This window comes from Mizuhopecten yessoensis, unplaced genomic scaffold (assembly GCF_002113885.1).
Source record: "Mizuhopecten yessoensis strain PY_sf001 unplaced genomic scaffold, ASM211388v2 scaffold10447, whole genome shotgun sequence".
NCBI lineage: Eukaryota > Metazoa > Mollusca > Bivalvia > Pectinida > Pectinidae > Mizuhopecten > Mizuhopecten yessoensis.
The window spans coordinates 1775981-1800006 of NW_018408551.1; the positions used below are offsets into that span (position 1 = coordinate 1775981).

Here is a 24026-nt window from a genome sequence, read left to right on the forward strand (position 1 = left end):
AAAAACAATGCAAAGAATCAAGGTAAATTTTTATCTGAAAATGCAAACAATAGAACAAAAATTATATTTACAGAGAAACCATGCATCTTAGGTTTACGCAAACTGAAGTACAAATGCATAATCAACAAACATAATATAGAGAACTAGAAGATCGGATGTTATCAGTAAAGTACTGACGAACACCATCAGCTGAGATCAAAAACATGTTCATGTCACGTGTAATGTTGTATCAAAGTCGGGTACTGCAAGGCCTATGTAACGTAATATTGGTGAAATACTGCATGCATTTAAGTTAGCTGTGAAATGCAACCGTGTTGATACAACTATTGCCTCATTCAGGCTATTGTATATGGTTACCCACATATGCAAAACATGTTACAAGGTTCAAACTTTCATTTCAATTGAATATATGTGTGCGGACATATAAACTGTCATGGTTTCAAGTATCAGGATAGAGCAAAAGAATAGAAGGCAGTGTTGTTACATATGTACGACAAAGTGATGTTCCTCATTATGGACAAGAGTTGTTTGGGGTCGATTCCGTTAATTTCTTTACGCCGAAAGGATGTCATCCTTGCATTGTATTGTTCTGTTTATCAGTGAATTAAGTCTGTCCATCTGAAATAAAGCAAAAGAAAGATATGAACAATCTATGAAGGACATATGTTCTCTTAGCTCTTCATTTCACCAATGTCTCTTTAAAACTAATACCAGATCTAAAAGGTGCTTATGTCTCTCTCCCACTAATACCATCTAAAAGGTGCTTATGTCTCTCTAACACTAATACCAGATCTAAAAGGTGCTTATGTCTCTTTAACACTAATACCAGATCTAAAAGGTGCTTACGTCTCTCTAACACTAATGCCAGATCTAAAAGCTGCTTATGTCTCTCTAACACTAATACCAGATCTAAAAGATGGTTATGTCTCTCTAACACTTATACCAGATCTAAAAGGTGCTTATATCTGTCCAACACTAATACCAGATATAAAAGGTGCGTATGTCTCTCTAACACTAATACCAGATCTAAAAGGTGCTTATCTCTCTTTAACACTAATACCAGATCTAAAAGGTGCTTATGTCTCTCTAACACTAATACCAGATCTAAAAGGTGCTTATGTCTCTCTAACACTAATACCAGATCTAAAAGGTGCGTATGTCTCTCTAACACTAATACCAGATCTAAAAGGTGCTTATGTCTCTTTAACACTAATACCAGATCTAAAAGGTGCTTATGTCTCTCTAACACTAATACCAGATCTAAAAGGTGCTTATGTCTCTCTAACACTAATACCAGATCTAAAAGGTGCTTATGTCTCTCTAACACTAATACCAGATCTAAAAGGTGCTTATGTCTCTCTAACACTAATACCAGATCTAAAAGGTGCTTATGTCTCTCTAACACTAATACCAGATCTAAAAGGTGCTTATGTCTCTCTAACACTAATACCAGATCTAAAAGGTGCTTATGTCTCTCTAACACTAATACCAGATCTAAAAGGTGCTTATGTCTCTCTAACACTAATACCAGATCTAAAAGGTGCTTATGTCTCTCTAACACTAATACCAGATCTAAAAGGTGCTTATGTCTCTCTAACACTAATACCAGATCTAAAAGGTGCTTATGTCTCTCTAACACTAATACCAGATCTAAAAGGTGCTTATGTCTCTCTAACACTAATACCAGATCTAAAAGGTGCTTATGTCTCTCTAACACTAATACCAGATCTAAAAGGTGCTTATGTCTCTCTAACACTAATACCAGATCTAAAAGGTGCTTATGTCTCTCTAACACTAATACCAGATCTAAAAGGTGCTTATGTCTCTCTAACACTAATACCAGATCTAAAAGGTGCTTATGTCTCTCTAACACTAATACCAGATCTAAAAGGTGCTTATGTCTCTCTAACACTAATACCAGATCTAAAAGGTGCTTATGTCTCTCTAACACTAATACCAGATCTAAAAGGTGCTTATGTCTCTCTAACACTAATACCAGATCTAAAAGGTGCTTATGTCTCTCTAACACTAATACCAGATCTAAAAGGTGCTTATGTCTCTCTAACACTAATACCAGATCTAAAAGGTGCTTATGTCTCTCTAACACTAATACCAGATCTAAAAGGTGCTTATGTCTCTCTAACACTAATACCAGATCTAAAAGGTGCTTATGTCTCTCTAACACTAATACCAGATCTAAAAGGTGCTTATGTCTCTCTAACACTAATACCAGATCTAAAAGGTGCTTATGTCTCTCTAACACTAATACCAGATCTAAAAGGTGCTTATGTCTCTCTAACACTAATACCAGATCTAAAAGGTGCTTATGTCTCTCTAACACTAATACCAGATCTAAAAGGTGCTTATGTCTCTCTAACACTAATACCAGATCTAAAAGGTGCTTATGTCTCTCTAACACTAATACCAGATCTAAAAGGTGCTTATGTCTCTCTAACACTAATACCAGATCTAAAAGGTGCTTATGTCTCTCTAACACTAATACCAGATCTAAAAGGTGCTTATGTCTCTCTAACACTAATACCAGATCTAAAAGGTGCTTATGTCTCTCTAACACTAATACCAGATCTAAAAGGTGCTTATGTCTCTCTAACACTAATACCAGATCTAAAAGGTGCTTATGTCTCTCTAACACTAATACCAGATCTAAAAGGTGCTTATGTCTCTCTAACACTAATACCAGATCTAAAAGGTGCTTATGTCTCTCTAACACTAATACCAGATCTAAAAGGTGCTTATGTCTCTCTAACACTAATACCAGATCTAAAAGGTGCTTATGTCTCTCTAACACTAATACCAGATCTAAAAGGTGCTTATGTCTCTCTAACACTAATACCAGATCTAAAAGGTGCTTATGTCTCTTTAACACTAATACCAGATCTAAAAGGTGCTTATGTCTCTCTAACACTAATACCAGATCTAAAAGGTGCTTATGTCTCTCTAACACTAATACCAGATCTAAAAGGTGCTTATGTCTCTCTAACACTAATACCAGATCTAAAAGGTGCTTATGTCTCTCTAACACTAATACCAGATCTAAAAGGTGCTTATGTCTCTCTAACACTAATACCAGATCTAAAAGGTGCTTATGTCTCTCTAACACTAATACCAGATCTAAAAGGTGCTTATGTCTCTCTAACACTAATACCAGATCTAAAAGGTGCTTATGTCTCTCTAACACTAATACCAGATCTAAAAGGTGCTTATGTCTCTCTAACACTAATACCAGATCTAAAAGGTGCTTATGTCTCTCTAACACTAATACCAGATCTAAAAGGTGCTTATGTCTCTCTAACACTAATACCAGATCTAAAAGGTGCTTATGTCTCTCTAACACTAATACCAGATCTAAAAGCTGCTTATGTCTCTCTAACACTAATACCAGATCTAAAAGATGGTTATGTCTCTCTAACACTTATACCAGATCTAAAAGGTGCTTATATCTCTCCAACACTAATACCAGATATAAAAGGTGCGTATGTCTCTCTAACACTAATACCAGATCTAAAAGGTGCTTATGTCTCTTTAACACTAATACCAGATCTAAAAGGTGCTTATGTCTCTCTAACACTAATACCAGATCTAAAAGGTGCTTATGTCTCTCTAACACTAATACCAGATCTAAAAGGTGCTTATGTCTCTCTAACACTAATACCAGATCTAAAAGGTGCTTATGTCTCTCTAACACTAATACCAGATCTAAAAGGTGCTTATGTCTCTCTAACACTAATACCAGATCTAAAAGGTGCTTATGTCTCTCTAACACTAATACCAGATCTAAAAGGTGCTTATGTCTCTCTAACACTAATACCAGATCTAAAAGGTGCTTATGTCTCTCTAACACTAATACCAGATCTAAAAGGTGCTTATGTCTCTTTAACACTAATACCAGATCTAAAAGGTGCTTATGTCTCTCTAACACTAATACCAGATCTAAAAGGTGCTTATGTCTCTTTAACACTAATACCAGATCTAAAAGGTGCTTATGTCTCTCTAACACTAATACCAGATCTAAAAGGTGCTTATGTCTCTCTTACACTAATATCAGATCTAAAAGGTGCTTATGTCTCTCTTACACTAATATCAGATCTAAAATGTGCTTATGTCTCTTTAACACTAATACCAGATCTAAAAGGTGCTTATGTCTCTCTAACACTAATACTAGATCTAAAAGGTGCTTATGTCTCTCTAACACTAATACCAGATCTAAAAGGTGCTTATGTCTCTCTAACACTAATACCAGATCTAAAAGGTGCTTATGTCTCTCTAACACTAATACCAGATCTAAAAGGTGCTTATGTCTCTCTAACACTAATACCAGATCTAAAAGGTGCTTATGTCTCTCTAACACTAATACCAGATCTAAAAGGTGCTTATGTCTCTCTAACACTAATACCAGATCTAAAAGGTGCTTATGTCTCTCTAACACTAATACCAGATCTAAAAGGTGCTTATGTCTCTCTAACACTAATACCAGATCTAAAAGGTGCTTATGTCTCTCTAACACTAATACCAGATCTAAAAGGTGCTTATGTCTCTCTAACACTAATACCAGATCTAAAAGGTGCTTATGTCTCTCTAACACTAATACCAGATCTAAAAGGTGCTTATGTCTCTCTAACACTAATACCAGATCTAAAAGGTGCTTATCTCTCTTTAACACTAATACCAGATCTAAAAGGTGCTTATGTCTCTCTAACACTAATACCAGATCTAAAAGGTGCTTATGTCTCTCTAACACTAATACCAGATCTAAAAGGTTCTTATGTCTCTCTAAAACTAATACCAGATCTAAAAGGTGCTTATCTCTCTTTAACACTAATACCAGATATAAAAGGTGCGTATGTCTCTTTAACACTAATATTAATCTAAAAGGTGCTTATCTCTCTTTAACACTAATACCAGATCTAAAAGGTTCTTATGTCTCTCTTACACTAACACTAGATCTAAAAGGTGCTTATCTATCTTGAACACTAATACCAGATCTAAAAGGTGCTTATGTTTCTCAAACACTAATACCAGATCTAAAAGGTGCTTATGTCTCTCTAACACTAATACCAGATCTAAAAGGTTTTTATGTCTCTCTAACACTAATACCAGATCTAAAATGTGCTTATCTCTCTTTAACACTAATACCAGATCTAAAATGTGCTTATGTTTCTCTAACACTAATACCAGATCTAAAAGGTGCCTATCTCTCTTTAACACTAATACCAGATCTAAAAGGTGCTTATCTCTCTTTAACACTAATATCAGATCTAAAAGGTGCTGATGTTTCTCTAACACTAATACCAGATCTAAAAGGTACTTATGTCTCTCTTACACTAATACCAGATCTAAAAGGTACTTATCTCTCTTTAACACTAATACCAGATCTAAAAGGTGCTTATCTCTCTTTAACACTAATACCAGATCTAAAAGGTGCTTATGTCTCTTTAACACTATAACCAGAAATAAAAGGTGCGTATGTCTCTCTTACACTAATACCAGATCTAAAAGGTGCTTATGTCCCTTCAACGCTAATACCAGATCTAAAAGGTGCTTTTGAGTTTGCCTTTGAAACTTCAAATAGTTATATGATTTTGTTCAAATTAGGAAGTTTCTTCATATTTATGCAGTTCAGTTGAGCAATAAACGATTACATTGTTTTAAAAACAAAGTATAAGCTTTAAGCTTTCTTCAAATAGAGTGGTTGTACACACTTTGTTTTTTCATTAACATAATCTTTGTTAATTTTTATTTTTAAAAGGTTTCGACTACATCCAAGGGGACAAACCGATGTAACTGAAAACTGAAAAATCCTTTTTTGATAAAGTCGTTGTCATTTCACCAGACATATTACCATGCACTCTCTTCCAGTCGTTAATTATCTAAATCAACATTTTAAAATATCTGGCTTTAAATAACGTTGTGGCGCAATTACACATTTTGCCATTTATGCCTTAATTACATCTAAGATACCTGACCACTGAAATCATTCTGATAATCATTATTCAGGTAAATAATACAAATATTTAGATATTGGTTTCCTTTATAATCTGAGATATGATGTCGAATGATTATAATGTATGTGGACGTATGAAAATATACAAAACATCTTTCATAGCAAATGTCTACTATTTTGTCGTTATTGATCAAGTTTGAAAATTACAATTATTTTTGTGAAGATATCATTTAGTGAATCATAACCGTTTACTAGAAATCTATATAAGTAATCGGTCGAAATATTTCCCCTCAATACATATTCATTACTTTTAGTTTTGATGGATATCTATATATAATAAGGAAGAAATGTATCACAACAATATGGTCATTAGGCAATCGGAGAAAATGATAATCAAGCATTGCTTAAACGATATTCATCCTCTACTCACCAATTTCAACAAAAAAGAAATTAATGTTTCGAATGGAGAATATCTGGTATTTCCTGTGCGTGTATACTGTTTAAATCAATCCTGGATTTATAAATCCTATATCTGGTCAAAACAAAGTTCCTTTACGGTATATCTGTGTTACTTGTAGTGTATTTATTGAACAGACTAAAATAATTATATAAGAGAGAAAAAAGAATACGTATACAAACAATTCTCAGCTAGCATATACTGATTTCGGACTTGAAATTCACCCTTGTATCAATGTCTTTTATCACTCATCACAGTAAGATTTGGATAAATTGCATCAACTATATACATTTATAATCAAAACCAATCAATCAAAATTCTTCAATGTTACTTACCTTGTCAAGCAGATCTTTGCTGACGCACTTAAAACTATCGGTATTCGGCCTGTTTCGGGTACAGTTAGTAGAACGACCTTCCGCTGTTATGCGAAAAAACAAACACAAATCAATTTCATATGAAAAGCAAGTAGATGGGTTTGTTTCGTTAACATTATAATCATATGATAACTGCTTTGATATGGGCGACGGTACATCTCGAGTAGGAATCTTCTATTTAAACTATTGAGGCACACTAACGCTACACTGTCGCGGTGTAATAAAACCCGCTCAGAGTCATATTTCGTGTAGCCAACACGACAGAAGACACGTTTAGTGGTATGATATGAATACAAACTTACCTTCTGGAGTCATTAACGACAACGTTGAAATCAAAATGAAGATGAATACCAATGATATATTCATGTTAACGCTATTTTATGAAGGTAAGTCAACTTTATTATCTCTTAAGTGTTTAACGGCAAGCTGTCACTGAAGTTCTATTTATATACCACGGTACTCCTACACATTACACATAACATTGTGTCACTAGGGGAAGCACCTATCCTGGTCGATATAGTTACACCAACACAAGTGAATCATTGATGTAGTTATCAAATTATATATATCAAATTATCAAAAATGTCATTAATTTGAAATATTTCACTAGACTGTGGTTTTATTCGAGATATCTTAAGCAATTGCATTTCTTCATAAATTCTTAACATTTGAATCAGACTCATCTCATTGATTTAATGAAAAGAAATGAAAAACATTCTATTCTTACAGTTATAACGTGTGCATTTTAATCATCTCGATCGGTCAATTAAATATAGTTTCAGCAGATAAATCTTTACTGGGCCTCACGCATTCTGCGCATGAATCAGTACACTTTAAATATCTTTTATTATGCTTACAAAAATTGTTAAAATACTTTCATGTCTAATGTTAGATTAATAAACTAAAATTATTTACATATTACTTAAGACTATTGTTTGATTGTCTCCCCGGTTCCAGTTGCTATTTTATGTATCTAATTCACCGTGCTTTGCCTTTAAAACAAGTACATGCATTTTGTTTTGAATTCTGCTATTGTGAATATTATAAGAACAGATTTATGATATTGATTTAACAAACTCAATGTAACTGTTGATGATACACCAGGCTTTTATTTAACCCCTGTACCCAGTCAATGTTTTTGCTGTCAATAATACTCTCCTTACGGCCTTTGTATCAAAGTATTTGAGTTCACAGTGGCTAAACAAATATGTAATTTGGAGAGAGATTGCGGCTTGCTGTGACAAGATGGTGAGGAAAAAGTCATCAGTAAAATCTAAATACACATAATATTTGTTTCTGAACATATTTCAGTCAATAAAAGTATCTTGGTGTATGTGTGGGGTTTTAACCATAGCTAGGAAACTGTTTCTTATATGATAACCGAATTATCTCCCCAGCTCTTATTTAAATGAAGTTATTATAATCTGATTTACTACTATTTAGAAGTAATTCGTTATTTTAAAGACCACAAAAATGTCTTCACCCAACACCACTAAATAATGACGAAGCATTTCACAGCTGGTCATTTTGGAAAAGGAACTGGGGGCAACAACAGTGAATCATAATGATTTCTGGAAAGAAAAAAAAACGATGAAAAAAATATCCTTTTATTTATTATGGTTTTTGCGAAGATCGGTTACTAACATGTATGCATCCAAAAGTAAAGGTATTAAGTTTACATCCCTACTTTTACATAATGTGAATAAAATATAACACTGATTTAGCAACAGAATGCCTCGGTGTTTTTAAATAGTTATTTATGGTCCTCCTGTACGTTGTTTGACTCTGCATATTGTTTTCAATACCTTTTACGTGAAATAGATATTGATCCCTGTCATGAATAAAACATAAGGTGGCTATTTCTGTAAATAAACTGGGCAGTGTTTTCTGTACACAGTTAAACATAAGCTTATTGGTCTCGACGTAGACTGGCTACCAGCCCCTATGTTTTTATGAAGTATTTCTCAGCTGCATTTTACTACTAGCTTATCTCCCCCTAGTTTAGAACTTAGGATCAGTCATCCAAGTGATCAATTTTTTTTTAAGTTAAACGTTTTTCTTAATAATTCAATATTCTAGAGACGGTGGCCAGTCTAGTCTCGACGCTGACGGACTTCTCTGAATCCTTTTGGAGAAAGCTATTAATAGTAACATATACACAATTGGTTTACGTATCCCAAGACCGAAATGTATCATTGTTAGTTCGCAACATGGTATCGGTACGTTGACCCTATCAACCTATCCCGTCAAACTTTTTTTATGTAAATATGATAAAATATAATAATTATGTAAGACTTTAAATGTACTCTGTTATTCAGTAATGCTATTTATGCCGTTTCCCAATAAACCTTTATACGACTGTGTTAACAGACAAACATTAAATATCATTAAAACCATTATTAATTTATCAATACGGTTATCATCTTTTTCTCTCTGTTCCCATCTTGAAACATTAAACTTGTTTGAGGTTAACACTGTAAATACTGATAATACTGAATAACGTGTTATTCTTAGTTTCAACAGTTGTAAAATTCAAAAACAAAATTCTGAAGTTTACACCACAGAAAAACATACAAATCATTTTAAGTTCAAAACGTTCACATGCTCTACATGATCCTTTGTTTGATAGGACTGTAATACAAAATACATCAGGCAAAATGATCACTACGCTGCGCATTCCATTCGATATACTTCGGCATTCCATTCGATATACTTCGAGCACTGTTTGTGTATGCAGATATGTATCAGCCATAAAGACAAGCTTATACTGTAAGCTTTTCTTGCGTCTTATTTCAAAATAAAAAACACGCTCCCCTAACTATAACAAAATTAATATATCAGTTACATAAAGACAATTACATTCATTAAACTGTCAGTGTATTAATTTCGCAAATTTCACAATAATACCGCATTGTATTACATTATTACCTATTAAAGCTAACCATACATTGTCTCTCTTTCACGATTCAATACATTTTTTTGTAGATTAACCGGATATGAAGTGTCGGCAATGAACGGTATGCGTTGAGCAAAGTAGCCCATCCTATCTGAATCTGTGAGTAAGATTCTTTTCTTTTGCTTTTTCCATTATATAAAAAAAGGTAGGCACATGCACACCGTATAACATCTTTATGAAGACTGTGACAGGAGGATTCTTTGTGTTCGTCACCAATGTAAACAGGAACATCCGGGTTACATATATTTAGTAGCTCATCAGCTATTGTTACTGATGGCTTGACTGGTTTTTTTTACATTCTGTTAGCATTATACTTCCAGAAGCTACGATCTGGGCATGCTTTCTGTATAAAAAGCGGCTAATGTTCATCAGCTTCATATTCAATTTTACATATGAGGAATACAGCCACGATGCGATCACTGAGTATGATAACTGTATTCATTATCGTTCTCTTGGTGGAATTGAAACCCGGAGAAGGTTTGTGTTCATAATTCATATCATAATTATGATAAAACTGTGTAGTCATTTATTGTAAATATTATTGAAATAGTCTTGGTACCTTATAGTTTATTGCCATTAATCTTATTATATTCTACAAGTATCCTTTGTTGCGTGTTTTTCATAAGCACTGTACCCTATCAGCAATGTATACTGTAGGTTAAGTTGAATATCTCCCGGGTTTTCAGAAAAGCACTGTCATTGTTAATTTATTCATAATTCATAATGTTTATTATGCGTTTAAAATTATCAAAGTACAGTCGTAACATATTACGAATAATATTTGACTTTGATAACAAACTATCAATAGTTATATGGGTGATTTTAGGTTTTATATATACATATATATAGATACTGAATTTACTGAAATCTTTAAATTTGTTGTAAACTGTACGTTGTCACATCTTGTCAGTATCCAATCATATTTAATCAATATTCATTGGACGACATTTAAATGTATCAGCGGCATCGTTACTATCATCGTTGTTAATGTTTCAGCTAACCATCATCCAAGCAGGCATTCAATAAAACAAAAGATTAGGAAACTAGAGGAGATGGAAACATGTGTGAGTACAAATCATGTTAAAGTTTAAGGTGTATATATCTATGTATTATCACGATATCTTCCACTACATGAGTTTCATCTACAATACATTATAGAAATATTTTTCAATGTGTTGTTATATATACTGCAATGTAAATATTACCAGAAAACTAATAACGACTGTGCAGTCAAACGAATTTTTTTTTCTCTCATTTTTTTCAAGGCAGTCCGCTTCTTTTACAAGACTAAACAATACTAAAATCAATAAAGAAAAAAAACCATTGTCACTTATGACATCTTCTGATGTAATCGCGTATCTCCTCGGTAGGCTTGAAACAGAAGGCTAATTATGGCGAAATGTTAATTGAAGACGTGGGTTCAGGTTAATTAGTAGACCCAAATGTAAGTAAAGATAGTGAGAAAATCTAACCAATACCATTTGATTCGTTTCCATGTGTATGTCTATACATTGCGATTAAGGTACTCATATTACCAATAGACGATTTGTCAATACGACCATGTTGATAGTATTGGGCTATTGGTCATTTCATTATCGAAACCTTTGTTTTGAAGTCATGGGAACTGAGAATATGTCTTGGCCAGACAATTGAGTGCCGTATTTATTTATGTAAATATATATATACAAAGAAGGGATAATGATAGTCCAGTCAAAGGAATTTGTCCATTTTTCGAAGCAATCCGCCAATTTATAAAAAAAAGCAGCATGAACAGTTCCATATAACAGCATATAACAAAGAGTTAACAATCATTTTTAAACAATACTTCAACATTAACTGCATACATAGAAATCAGGTTATCACTTGTGCGATATTCTTATGTTATCGCCTATCCCTTCAGCTAGGGTTTAGTTTTCTCACGCCATGCTTGCACGAGGAACGTACAACTACGGTTATAGATAAACTCATTACATATATTTATGTTAACTCATTGATAATTCATTGAACTTCAGAAGCAGTATTAGAACTCGAATAATACGCTTACTTTGCCTCTAGTTGTAGTCAATGTAACTACTAAATTTAACCAACTGATTGTTCACACGAAATTACTATTGGTTAATTTTTCGAAGTAAGGACGACAACAACTGATAATGACGTCACAATCACTGAGTTCCGTTGATATTTTCGGATTTATTTTGCTTTAATGTATTTCAGACTGTCCTAGGTACTTATCATCAATTTTATTATGTTTAATGAAAATGTAAGATACTGTTTATACAATTAGTTTGTTTTAATACAAATTTCCAGTTAATTGGAACTGTATCAACCCAGCTTCTAAAAGTAAGCCTACAATGCATGACGCTTATACTTATATAATGTACTTTATGCTAATAAAACACAAACAAAAATAACCTTTTGTACATACAATTATTTTATTTACAGCTGGACTGCATGTGCGCCGAGCTGGAGAAATCGACAAACACCTTAGAATTTATGTACGACTCATTACAAACTGAAATGCCTTCAATAAAGTCGGATACATGTGTAAGCGAGGCGTTACCGCAATGTCTTTAATGACATGTGGATTAGAGGAAATGTTCCTGTGTCTTCTTTCGAAATACCAACAACATGAGACGACCGTTACGCGGAAGGTGCTCCTTGACTCTTTGCTATTGCGGTGTTCAGATGCTCTATTCATCTAAATTATTCCTCAGTTAAGTTTTATTTAAATTTATTTATACAGTATATCTTTATGTATTTTTATTTCTGACGATGTTTTTTCTCATGTCATTTTTGTTTATTGTTTGACCACTTCATTAAATGCTTTACCTAAATAATAAGCACGTCATATTCAAAAGTCAGGGTTCTCTTCCAAATAGATATGCGTATAATACGTAACTTATCTGGATTTGTCGCCGTTTTAAAAATTCTTTTACTCTGGTTATTGAACAAGCCAATACTACCAATATATCATTATTTTGAAAATGTTCGAGGCAAGATTTTCATATAGTAAAAAAAATGTTAAATCATTTCCATATGTATTTAAAGGAAGAGATTACTAAAAAGAAAATTAAATTCAAATATCACTGACACATGATGTTTGTGTGATAAGTTTTATTGTTAATATGTATATTACCAGAACATTAATAAACGGGTAGTGTCAACTATACCTTGTGCACAAAAGAACGGATTTACGCCAGATTATGATAATGTTAAAACTTCCCGGATCAGTGACAGAAGTACAAAACATTACACAATTATTTTGCACATACAGCACTTTCAAGTATAGACATATCACCTATATGCAGAACTTTAAAATACCACCCACACAATTCGACAGACATACCTGTGGTTAAATAAACCAAGACTTTATTCAATGCATTAACAAACACTGAATATAATAGTCAAGGACAACCCTTGATGATTATCTAAGTACAGGAATGACTTAAAAGAAAAACCGCAGCAAACTGATCCTTGGATTGTCCTTTTAACGATTCCCTTTATATTGTACCTATTTACATGTAGAAACACTGATCATTTGCTTGCGGTATTAAATTACATTTTTACTTTCACCAGCCGTCAATAAAACAACTTTAGATGCTGGCGTAGTCCTTTAATTAATGTTCCAATAGGTGTTGATTTTCACGGTCAATTATACAGTTATAAGATATATTGTATTTCTTATACATATTTATATAAATGTGACAAGACAATGTTTATGGAAGGAAAACGCTTCTAAATAAAGTGTTTTTGGAGATGTTTTTTATATCAAAATAATTTATATTTCTATTCATTAGTCTACTCAATATCCAAAATACCACTGAACTTTCAATGAATATTTACTTTGTATATTTTCGTACTGGTTTTTTTTAAATTTATATTTCTCTTCTTTTTGATCATTTTTTTTTTTTATATTTTTTGTCTCTTTCCGAATTTTTACTCAACCTGTTTATTTTTCACAAGGCTTAAGCTTTCTTCACAATAGTAACAGTCATACATGTTAATACTAATATCGAAAGACAACTCTTTGCCAAATATTTTAAATTTCGAATCGGTGCGTTTTTCACCAGAAATCGGCTCTTAAATATTTTATTTTCATTTTTGACGGTTGGTACAACATCGGTGTATCCCGGAATGGTGAATAAAGTGAATGGCATATTCCTTCGTACTCGTGCCTCTAGTGCATCCCTGGGCCTATTTTTTATCAATACGAATTTTCTTTTTGTGATTCTTTACATATAACTGGTAGATGTGATTCTTCCATTTTAACCGGGAGAGATAAGCTTTTCACACTTTTGGGAGAGATAGCCACGTGCCGATTAGCACGTGTTCAATTGTGATTAAAAAAGTGTCAACCCCTCGGGTAAGCGATTTCTCTGTCATACCCTCCATGTAGGGGAAGATTCTATTAGTCGATCCGAACAATGGTCCGGATCCTAATGACAATCTACATATACCCTTTTTGATGATATATCTATCTGTCACAGTGATGCATATATGTTCATTGAGGAACAAAACACGTATTCCTGATGCCGAATATTCTGAATATGATATTATCTGGGTTAGTTAAACTTATTTGGACTAATTTTCTGCAGGTATATTTTTAGAAATTATAGGGCTAACTAATGCGAAATAGCATCTTTACTGAACGTAGGGCTTGAGTCAAATGATGTTGAAATATTTTGGTTGAAGTAGGCACGAGTAATAAACCATGTTGTCGTTGTTATACACACCCCATACTCGCTCCTAGGCTTTAGGCATAAACGTTTAATTTTGATAACATTGTTGACATGCAAAGAGAGGTAATCCTGATTGGATATATGTATATAGACATGTTACATCTGAAACCAAAATCACATCTTCATAAACAATAATTCAAATATGGATTAGATAAAATTAGTACTTGTTTCCGAATCGTTGTTGATTATGTATTGAAAATATAATGTATTGTTTATTACCAAAAGTAAATACTGTTTCCCTAACAGCACAGAGTAATCTCCATCTTTTAGTTATAACTGTCACATCATTGCTAAAATAAACTTTAAACAAGCATGTTAGACGACAATACGTTATTTCAATAATATTTAATATTAACGGACAGGGATATTGAACTACATGTGAGTGGGATTATTGGAAATATTAGGTTCTTCTTACTGCAAAAAGGCAAAGTTGGTATAAATTTCTAAAAAGATGCTTCCACAAAATAGAGCGGTTGAAAATGTTCTTAAAGATGAAGAAAAAGGCCTACAGCCAATCAGATTGTAGCGTGGGATGTTAGCCAATCAAAAACCTCAAAACAACGGAGGCACCAAGAAGGGGGGTGAGGCACCCTAAGGGACCTATGTTCGTAGCAACCTTTTAACAATACCTGTCAAATAGTCTAATGGGGGGTTTATGTGTCGCGACATAAAATCAGCTATGTAAATAGCTTGCATTTTCACACCATAAAACACTTTAAAGATAAAAGGTGAGGTCAACATTTGGCCCTCAAATCAATTCATTATATTTCAATTTATTAAAATGCAAAATATTTACAAAATTTAAAACATATCAAAAATTTAAACCGAAACACTTTATTATATTACGTATGTTTTCAAGTTGTGTGCAGCAGTGAAATCTCAATTTGTATTCTGCAAAATTGATCTTTCTGCTAGAGTTGAATTGGATTGAGTTGGTCTTAAATTAAATAAAACTGTGTTGTTTTTCTTCAAGACCAGCTCAATTCATCAACCCAAAATATTAAAGTTTGATACTTTGTTATAGATAAAGATATGTAGATATATAAAACAATAACATAATCTGAATAACAAAACTAATATATACGTGATAATTATTTAGTTTTTCCCAATTCACTAAAATATACAGGAAGGGACATTATATTATTTCTTTAACGAGTAAAGCAAGGAAATATAACCTTGTTTGACTCCCTATACAAGTGAGGTATATTCTGGAAACAGGAATGCATAACTATAATAATTGTATTTAAACCATTTTTAGAAAGCTCACATACATGTACGTCGGATATCTCGTATTAACTACATGTACTAACGTATCACTACTTGGTCTGCCTGGCCGGAAAACGAACGGTTTGGATTTTGCATTAAATAGATATACGCAACGTATATTTGTACTTTATCGTAGAATATGTAACTACGGATGCAAAAAATCAACTCAGGCCACAATGTACTATTTTTCCAAGTTAATTATTTCTAAACAAGAGTTTTTTTCTAAAAAAAATATATCGTAATAAAACAATTATAACTGTTTTCCTTTTCCCCTATGCGTAATTACCATGGTGATTTATAACTAAAGATCACATTATGACAGTTAGAAAGTTCCCCCAGTACTTTTGATTAACTATTTAATTCCCCTCTTAAAGATAGCCTATCCTGTATATATGGTTCCATGCTTAAGGACTGTGATTACTTCCCTCCGACTGTCCTCTTTATACTTACCAAAGTAACATTTTCTTTAACTTCCTCTCTAGACGTTCGATTGTACTAGCGAAGCTTTTCTGCTTTATATTCCATTTTTTTATATGGCTTCCAAATATATGACGATAATATGAATATAAATAGTGTTGAGTTGGTTCATATTCACATTGGATTGACAAAAAGTTTCTATTAGACTAGTAGTATAACATTCGTGGTGTAACGATAACAGTAATTTGTAGATAAAATGTCAAAACTACATTGAACGATGTCACACTTAAATATTTTATATATAAAAGTAAGATATATGTATTATAAAATACTATAAATACGATTGTTTTCACCAACAATACAGAAAAGAGACTAAAATCCGTTATGACTGCCCAAAGTTCCTTTATATTTTTTTTTTTTTTCAATAGGCATATTTTAATTTCACATACTTCTTTACTACCTATCACCTGCCTTAAGGATGTACTCTTCTGAGGTTTCAGTCACGTTCAAGTCTCGTTTTGATCTGGTGTAACGTTTTTTTGTAATATTGAACAAATTATGATGTCTGCTGTGTGTAGAACATTTGTTAAATGTAGCAGGTTAAATTTTGCTGTACAACTTTATAATGTTCAATATGATTAAAATAATATGCAAAAAAGTGGAAAGTTATATATTATTGGATTTTTTTTACATATTAGGGTAACTGAAGCACTTTTGATTTTTGTCCCCGAAAAAGGTGAAAAATAACACAAATAATAATGGGACAAAAAAAGAAGCACACCGACCCCCTATTTTTGTGGCTGTTTTAGAAAGAGAAACACATTTTCTTTTGATTCATTGAATACTAAAAAAAGTTTAATACAGGATTTGTTTATATCAAGCGTTTAAACTGCAAAAAATGGTGAAAAAATATGTATTTTTTCATTAAAAATTAAGGGGTAGGGGTAACTAAAATCGCATTTCTGAGTAAAATGAATAAGATTAAGAAATTTTACTTCCATAATTTAAAAGAAAATAATATTTTTATCAATTCTACAAACATTCATACATATCTGATAACACACTTGGAAGAAATTGTATGAATTTGTTCTGCAAATGGTCAAAACCCGAAAATTCACCTAAAATCACCTATTGTGTTATATTGGTATCTTTGACCGATCATAGCGCAAAAACGAACACACGGACATATATTTATTTTGCATTTTCTACTATGCCATTATCTCCTTTTTCCAAAAATCAATATAAGAAAAAAAGTTTATTACACGAATTTTTTGACTTCTCAGAGGTGTACATCCTTAAGGATGTACCCCTCTGAGAAGTCAAAAACTTCCTGTATTCAACGTGATTGAAACCTCAGAAGAGTACATCCTTAAGCGACCATATACTACTTTCCCGCCTAATACAGGTAGCACTGTATCATGTAACATTATATTCGATACTTATGAACAACCATTGCATCAAGGCACCACTCCTGAATTTCGAATCACTAAAGCAGATGACAACACTGCCTCAGAAGGCTGATCATTTCAATTGTTCTCTATTTCGATATAAGAAAATATTTACTCCCCTTGCGGGAAGGAATCACGTTTTTGTTTTTTCTTGAAATTAACTATGTACAAAGAAGGCGAATGACGTGAAAAAACATGATTAATCGAAAAGAGACAAAGAATTAATATGTTACCCCCACTTCAAGTCCGATACCTGCATACTATGCACATGTATGTCGGGAAAACCTTTTGATCAAAGGAGATAAGTTGGGACACATGTTACTTTCGAATGAAATTACTATATAGCAGTAAAATTAATGTTTATTCTAAGAGCTCCTTTTCTCTTTACGGTATCTCAATAATAATACCAAAAGAGGAAAAAAATAAACCTTATCATTTGAATCATTATGTCATTTAGTTTAGATATTACAGGAACCTTGATAGATGCTCATAACAACCCCAGGACTAAAGGAGAAGTGTACCGTTTTAACGCAATTGAAATCATCATGTGCCGCTTTTTAATTAGTATGCAGTTTATTTACGTAATTGTCACATGTTGTTTGACATAATGGCATCATTTATAAAATAGATGGATCGAGATGCTTTTATTTTTGATGTTTCGTGTTTTTTTATAAAGGCAACATGTGGTGAATCGCTCATTCAAGTTACCTTGAGGCGATACTATGGTTGAAGCCAGTTGCGCTTTATGATCAATACTTTGTGAAGTTGCATAATTTCTGGACTACTCGGTCAAAGTAAGTCTCACCTGGTTTGCATTTGTTATTTCACACCGTCCTTAGTCATCTTTACATTCAATTCACTAGGTGCCTTCCTAGATATCTGTGACACCTAGGAACACAGGTACAGCCGAAGTCTATCTCTAGATGCTATGTAGTAGGCCCTATTAAGGAGGGGAAAACTTCTATCATCATTCGGTTCAAACGTTATACGGACAGACAACAATTTTTTGACACTAAAAGGAAATGAAGCTAAACCGGCTCAGACACGATAAAAAAAACTGTATTCTTTTTGGAAGAGAGACGGGAGGATTTTCGCCAAAAAATCAAATGAAACTGCAAAAAAAACCTCATCAGAACAATAAATGACATTAATGATTTTGTTCCCGGCCACATCTACAGGCCAAAACAGAGAAACTAGAACTTTTCACTTCAATCCATTTTTGTCACTTAGTCAAAACTGTATATAAAAAAGTGACGTTGCATATTTGTTTTTATATGTTCCCCTGCATTATATTAGAGATTCAACTGGCCGTGTGTAAAGGGCACTAAAGAGATACCCAGCAGGGTGTGTGAAATAATCTCACATACACACATAATTATGGGTCAGCAGTGGCTGCTGCTGCAGTGACTAGCCGCTAGCAAAGTGTCAGTTCCTTATCGTAGATGAGGGGCACCAAAAATGCATATGGATACTACTATCTTAACCTTCAAAGTGCCTCAATCCCTCAATATCCATACTCGGTACACATATGAGAGTGTGTGTGTATTTGTATGTGTGAGTAAATCGTTGCATGTGTATGTATTTGTATATGGGGCAAAGAAGTAATTCCAACAGTGTGGACAAGTTTAAGTTGTCAAATTTTCGGAGCGATCCGCTCCTTTTTCAAGAAACAGTGAAACAGAACAGTTACATGTACATATACATCATGTATTTGTATATGTATATGTGTGATGTAATGCATCTATATATATATGTATATTATTATATTATTACTATACATAAAATCTTATGGTTACATTTTTGCTACATTTATTCCGATTTAAGTGATCCTATCCTTATTTTAAAAAAGTAATATTAATAACCCCTGCCTGAACTGCGTTTTAGTTAATACTTCCATTCAACATGTTGGTTACCTTATTCCTTTACGAGACTATGAATATATGGCTTATTGTCTATTTTACATGCTATCTTTCATTTGTATATGTTTACATCCAGGTTTTTTTCTTTTTTTCTTCTGCACTGACACGGGTAAACAAAATATTTTACTGCATTGCACAATTTGCACAATGTCCATGCATGATACCGACCCGCTATTTTGTAAAATTATCTTTTGTTTATTTGATAATGGGTAATTCTTACATGTGTCACAGAATAGCGATCAGTTTCTTTTATTCTAAGGTCTACAGTAAATGTGCGATGAAATCATGTATATTGTTATCGTTTAGTTCCAAAATGTTTTTTATGGATGCTCGACCGTGGTCAGATCTTTCTTTCATGGTTAATAAATCGATTAGATATTTTAATTTTTTCATGTTTTCGAAATTTTGAGTTTTCAGCAATTTTATTTCTACTTTTATTACAACGTATGGATATTGAATCCAATCCTGGCCCAAGGTTTGACGAGCTTTCGATTCTTCACCTTAATATAAGAAGTGTTAGGAATAAATTGAATTATATCGAAGATAGAGCCGGTGAATATGACATTATATGTTTAACAGAAATTCATTTAGATGACCAGGTACCTACAGTTGACTTACTTATAGCTGGATTTCATGAACCTTTTCGACTTGATAGGAACTTTGCTGGTGGAGGTGTTCTGGTCTACACTAACAATCTTCTAAAAGTAAACCGTTTATCGGAATTAGAATACCCCGGCGATGAGGTAATTTGGATAAATTTGGGAAAACCTGCGTACGTCTATCAACAATGCTCTAGATATCACACCAAAAGTAATAGTAACTGGTGATTTAAATGTTGACTTATTAACTGCATCTACTACCCATGTTCTTTTTGAAATTATGAATTCTTTTAGCATAACCAATGTCATAAATGAACCTACTCGTATCGGACCGACTAGATCAAGCCTACTCGACCTTATTCTTTTAACTCAATTACTTCCCTGTATTGATTCTTCTGTTGTATCAGTTGATAACTCTTTCAGTGACCATGATGGTTGGTCTGCTTGTATTAAAATTGCATGTGCTTTTATATCAATTTATAAGCGTACATTTTGGCTTTATAAGAGGGCAGACTTTCAATTGTTTACTAATGTTATTTCTAATTATAATTGGATCGATCTTTTTCTAAATTGCGACTCCGTTGATATTGCCAGTGAGCGTTTTACTGATGTTTTTCTAAAATTTGCTAATTTATATATTTCATTTAAAATTGTCACTTTAAGACTAAATGACAAACCTTGGATGACCTCCGAACTAAGAAAAAAATTGAGAGTTCGAAATAGATTGCACAGAACCGTGAGAACAACAAATCTTCTTTCGAATGTCGAATTTAAGTCTCAACGTAATAAGGTTAACAACATGACAAAGCATGCCCGTTTTATATTTTATGAAAATGTTCAAGGTATAATTAAAGAGTATTCGTCCTCTGATCAAAAATCTTACTGGAGACTTATTAAACGGTTAATTAAATCCACTGGCACTTCAAAATCTATACCTAATCTTGTAGATCCTCATACTAACACTACTGTTACTAATAACGAAGCAAAAACTAACTTATTAGATGACTATTTTTATAATATTACACGAGTAAATGGTATTCCACTATGGTTCCTATTGTTGAGCCAAAAACTGACAACACGTTTAGTTCTATTAGAGTAAATAGTAATGAGATTCGAGACGTTCTACAGATATTGAAGCTCGGTAAGACTTCGGGTGAGGATGTAATCAGCCATCATATGCTAAGAAATACCTCACAGTCTGTGTGTATTCCACTTAGAATTATTTTTAATGTGTCTTTATCGGCAGGGATCTTCCCAACTGCTTGGGGAAAAAACAAAGTCACAATGCCACTATTTTAAAAAAGGTGATAGGCGTTCTCCTTCTTACTATTGGCCAATTTCGCTTTTATCTATTATTGGAAAAGTTTTTGAGCGAGTAATCTTCAAACACCTGCATACTTATTTCTTAGAAAACTCATTGTTTTATATGTACCAGTCTGGTTCTATGCATGCTCATTCTACTGTATATCAGCTCATTGAAATTTATCACAACATTTTTATTGCTCTTGAAGAAGAACAAACATGTATGTATGGTATTTTGTGATATCTCCAAAGCTTTTGATCGGGTTTGGCATAAGGGTTTGATGGTAAGGTAAAATCTTACGGAATTGTTGGTGAATTTTATATGAAAATAATTTATTCCATAGGCAACAGAAAGTTTTTCTTAAATAATTCTTATTCCCATTAGGTTTGAACGAAGCAGGGGTTCCTCAAGGTTCAATTCTTGGACCGCTTTTGTTTTTACTATACATTAATGATATTGCCGATGTCTTTGAATCAGTGGGTCGTCTTTTTGCAGTTGATACTTCTTTCTTACAGTCTTCTTCATCTTGTCATGAAATCCAATCAATATTGAATATGGATCTTGAGTCTTTAAACATATGGTCTAAAACTTGGTTGGTAACATTTAATCCAGACAAAACCGAGGTAATATTTATTTCTAATTCTATTGATATAGATGAAGATTAAGATTTGAAATTGGATGGAAAAGACTTAAATTTTACAGACCATCAATAGCAACTGAGAGTAGTTTTTAATTCAAGCGCAACACTTTGCGGATCATATTAATACCATTTATAGTTCAGTTATGAAGAAAATTAACGTCTTACGGATCTTGAAATATTTGATAAATTGGAAAAGTCTTTTACAAATTTATATGTCATTCATTTTGCCAGTTTTAGAATATGCTTGTGAACTATGGGATTGTTGTTCTAAATTTGAATCAGAAAAATTAGAGAAAGCCCAAAGAGAAGCTCCAGATTATTTAAACGATCTCCTGCCACCTACTATTGCAGAAAATAACAGGTACACTCTTAGAAATATCAGTGATTATAGAGTTCCTCTATTTGGGCTTTCTCTTACCAATCTTTCCTTTATACCTTCCACTCTTTGTAGCTGGAACTCCATAGATCTATCAGTACGATCGTTGCCTTCTATACATTTATTTAAAAATTCTCTTACCTCAAATGTACAACCATCCCCTCCTATATACTTCAGTTTTGGAGAACGTAAATTAAATATTATACATACTAAACTGGGGCACAATTATAGTTACCTTAAGTATGACCTTTACAGAGTTAATCTTGTCGAGAGTCCATTTTGCACTTTTTCTTTGCGTGTCAACTTGTTAGCAATGAAAGGCGCATTTTGTATCAAAATTTGTATGCCTTAGGTATAGATTTAAATTTAGAGATTCTTTTGTTTGGCACCTCAGATCTTTCGATAGACCTTATATAATTCTTACGCTTTTAGACACGTGCACACTTCATCAAATCCAGCAATACATTTTGAACGGTGCTTTTTTAAAGTTGTGTATTTGAACCTGTGTGAATATTATATATATCAATCTACTTCATGTGTATGCCTATTATCATTGTTGATATGTTATTGTAAATGTATGACGGGAGAGGGCTGTGATAAGTTGTAATAACTTGTGCCCAATTCATTGATCAATTTCATTGGCAATAAATATGTTTAAAGTACTGAACATTCTATGATCGAGTGTGCTTGGTTAAAACTTACGATAAACAACAAATCATTACTATTCTATAGGCCAGCGTATTTATCCATAGTATACGGCATCATATTGCCAACTCTGTTGAGAAAGACTTTAATAAACTAATATGGACTAAACATATTGTTACCGCTGATTTAAACATATATGTACAGGATGATAAATTCACATTTTTCACATCTAAATGATTTATAATTGTATATCAATATACGTCAAGAAAAAAAACCTGACATTTATACCGAAAGGGGGTCGTCTTTGATTAAAATAATTTGTGTTAACTATAACTACGGAGACATCCTATTTTAGTGTTTTGTTGGGGAGATCTTTAAGGATCAGCCGTTACTTCAATAAATACCATGAAGTTATCTCTAGTATTGACTAGGATGAAATTATTAATCCCGATTATCTGAACTCTAGTATAGGAAATGATGATACAACTCTCTTCCAGGCAGCTCGCGATTTTTTTCCAGATAAAACTGTTCGTTTTCGAAAACAAACCCATCCTGACTGTCCTGTGCCATTCTTAGGAAAATATGTAAGAGTAAAAAGATCCATCATAAAACAAAGCAATCCAAAAGAGAAAAGCATTGGGTGGCATTTACACAAGCTCGAAACAGATGTGTTACTGCATACGTAGGGCTAAAATTGAACACTTTATAAACTAAGCCATAGTCTGCATAGCCCTGTTCTTCCTAATGCTAAATCAGTAATTATATGTCGAGTTCAGAAAAGCACTCAAATGCTCCTCCATTGCTTGTTAATAATCTGTTTTATTTTTTATATATATCGATAAAATCAAACGTTTAAATGATTTCCTCTGTTTCCAGTCAAACTTGGATGATACCAATGTCGAAACTCCTATCCTAACCAATGTTC

The 24026-nt window shown here is 33.0% G+C and overlaps 2 long non-coding RNA genes across 2 annotated transcripts; one reads left to right on the forward strand and one right to left on the reverse strand.

Annotated features, from left to right (window-relative positions):
• Window positions 1–17: 17 nt before the first annotated feature.
• LOC110460681 lies at window positions 18–7228 on the reverse strand. The gene is made up of 3 exons (XR_002464045.1): window positions 7096–7228; window positions 6755–6837; window positions 18–618 (listed from the first exon to the last, which is right to left on the reverse strand). It is a non-coding gene; the product is annotated as an uncharacterized LOC110460681 (long non-coding RNA).
• A 2848-nt stretch (window positions 7229–10076) lies between these two features.
• Window positions 10077–16834, forward strand: LOC110460677. The gene is made up of 3 exons (XR_002464044.1): window positions 10077–10226; window positions 10746–10813; window positions 12192–16834. It is a non-coding gene; the product is annotated as an uncharacterized LOC110460677 (long non-coding RNA).
• The last annotated feature ends 7192 nt before the right edge of the window (window positions 16835–24026 follow it).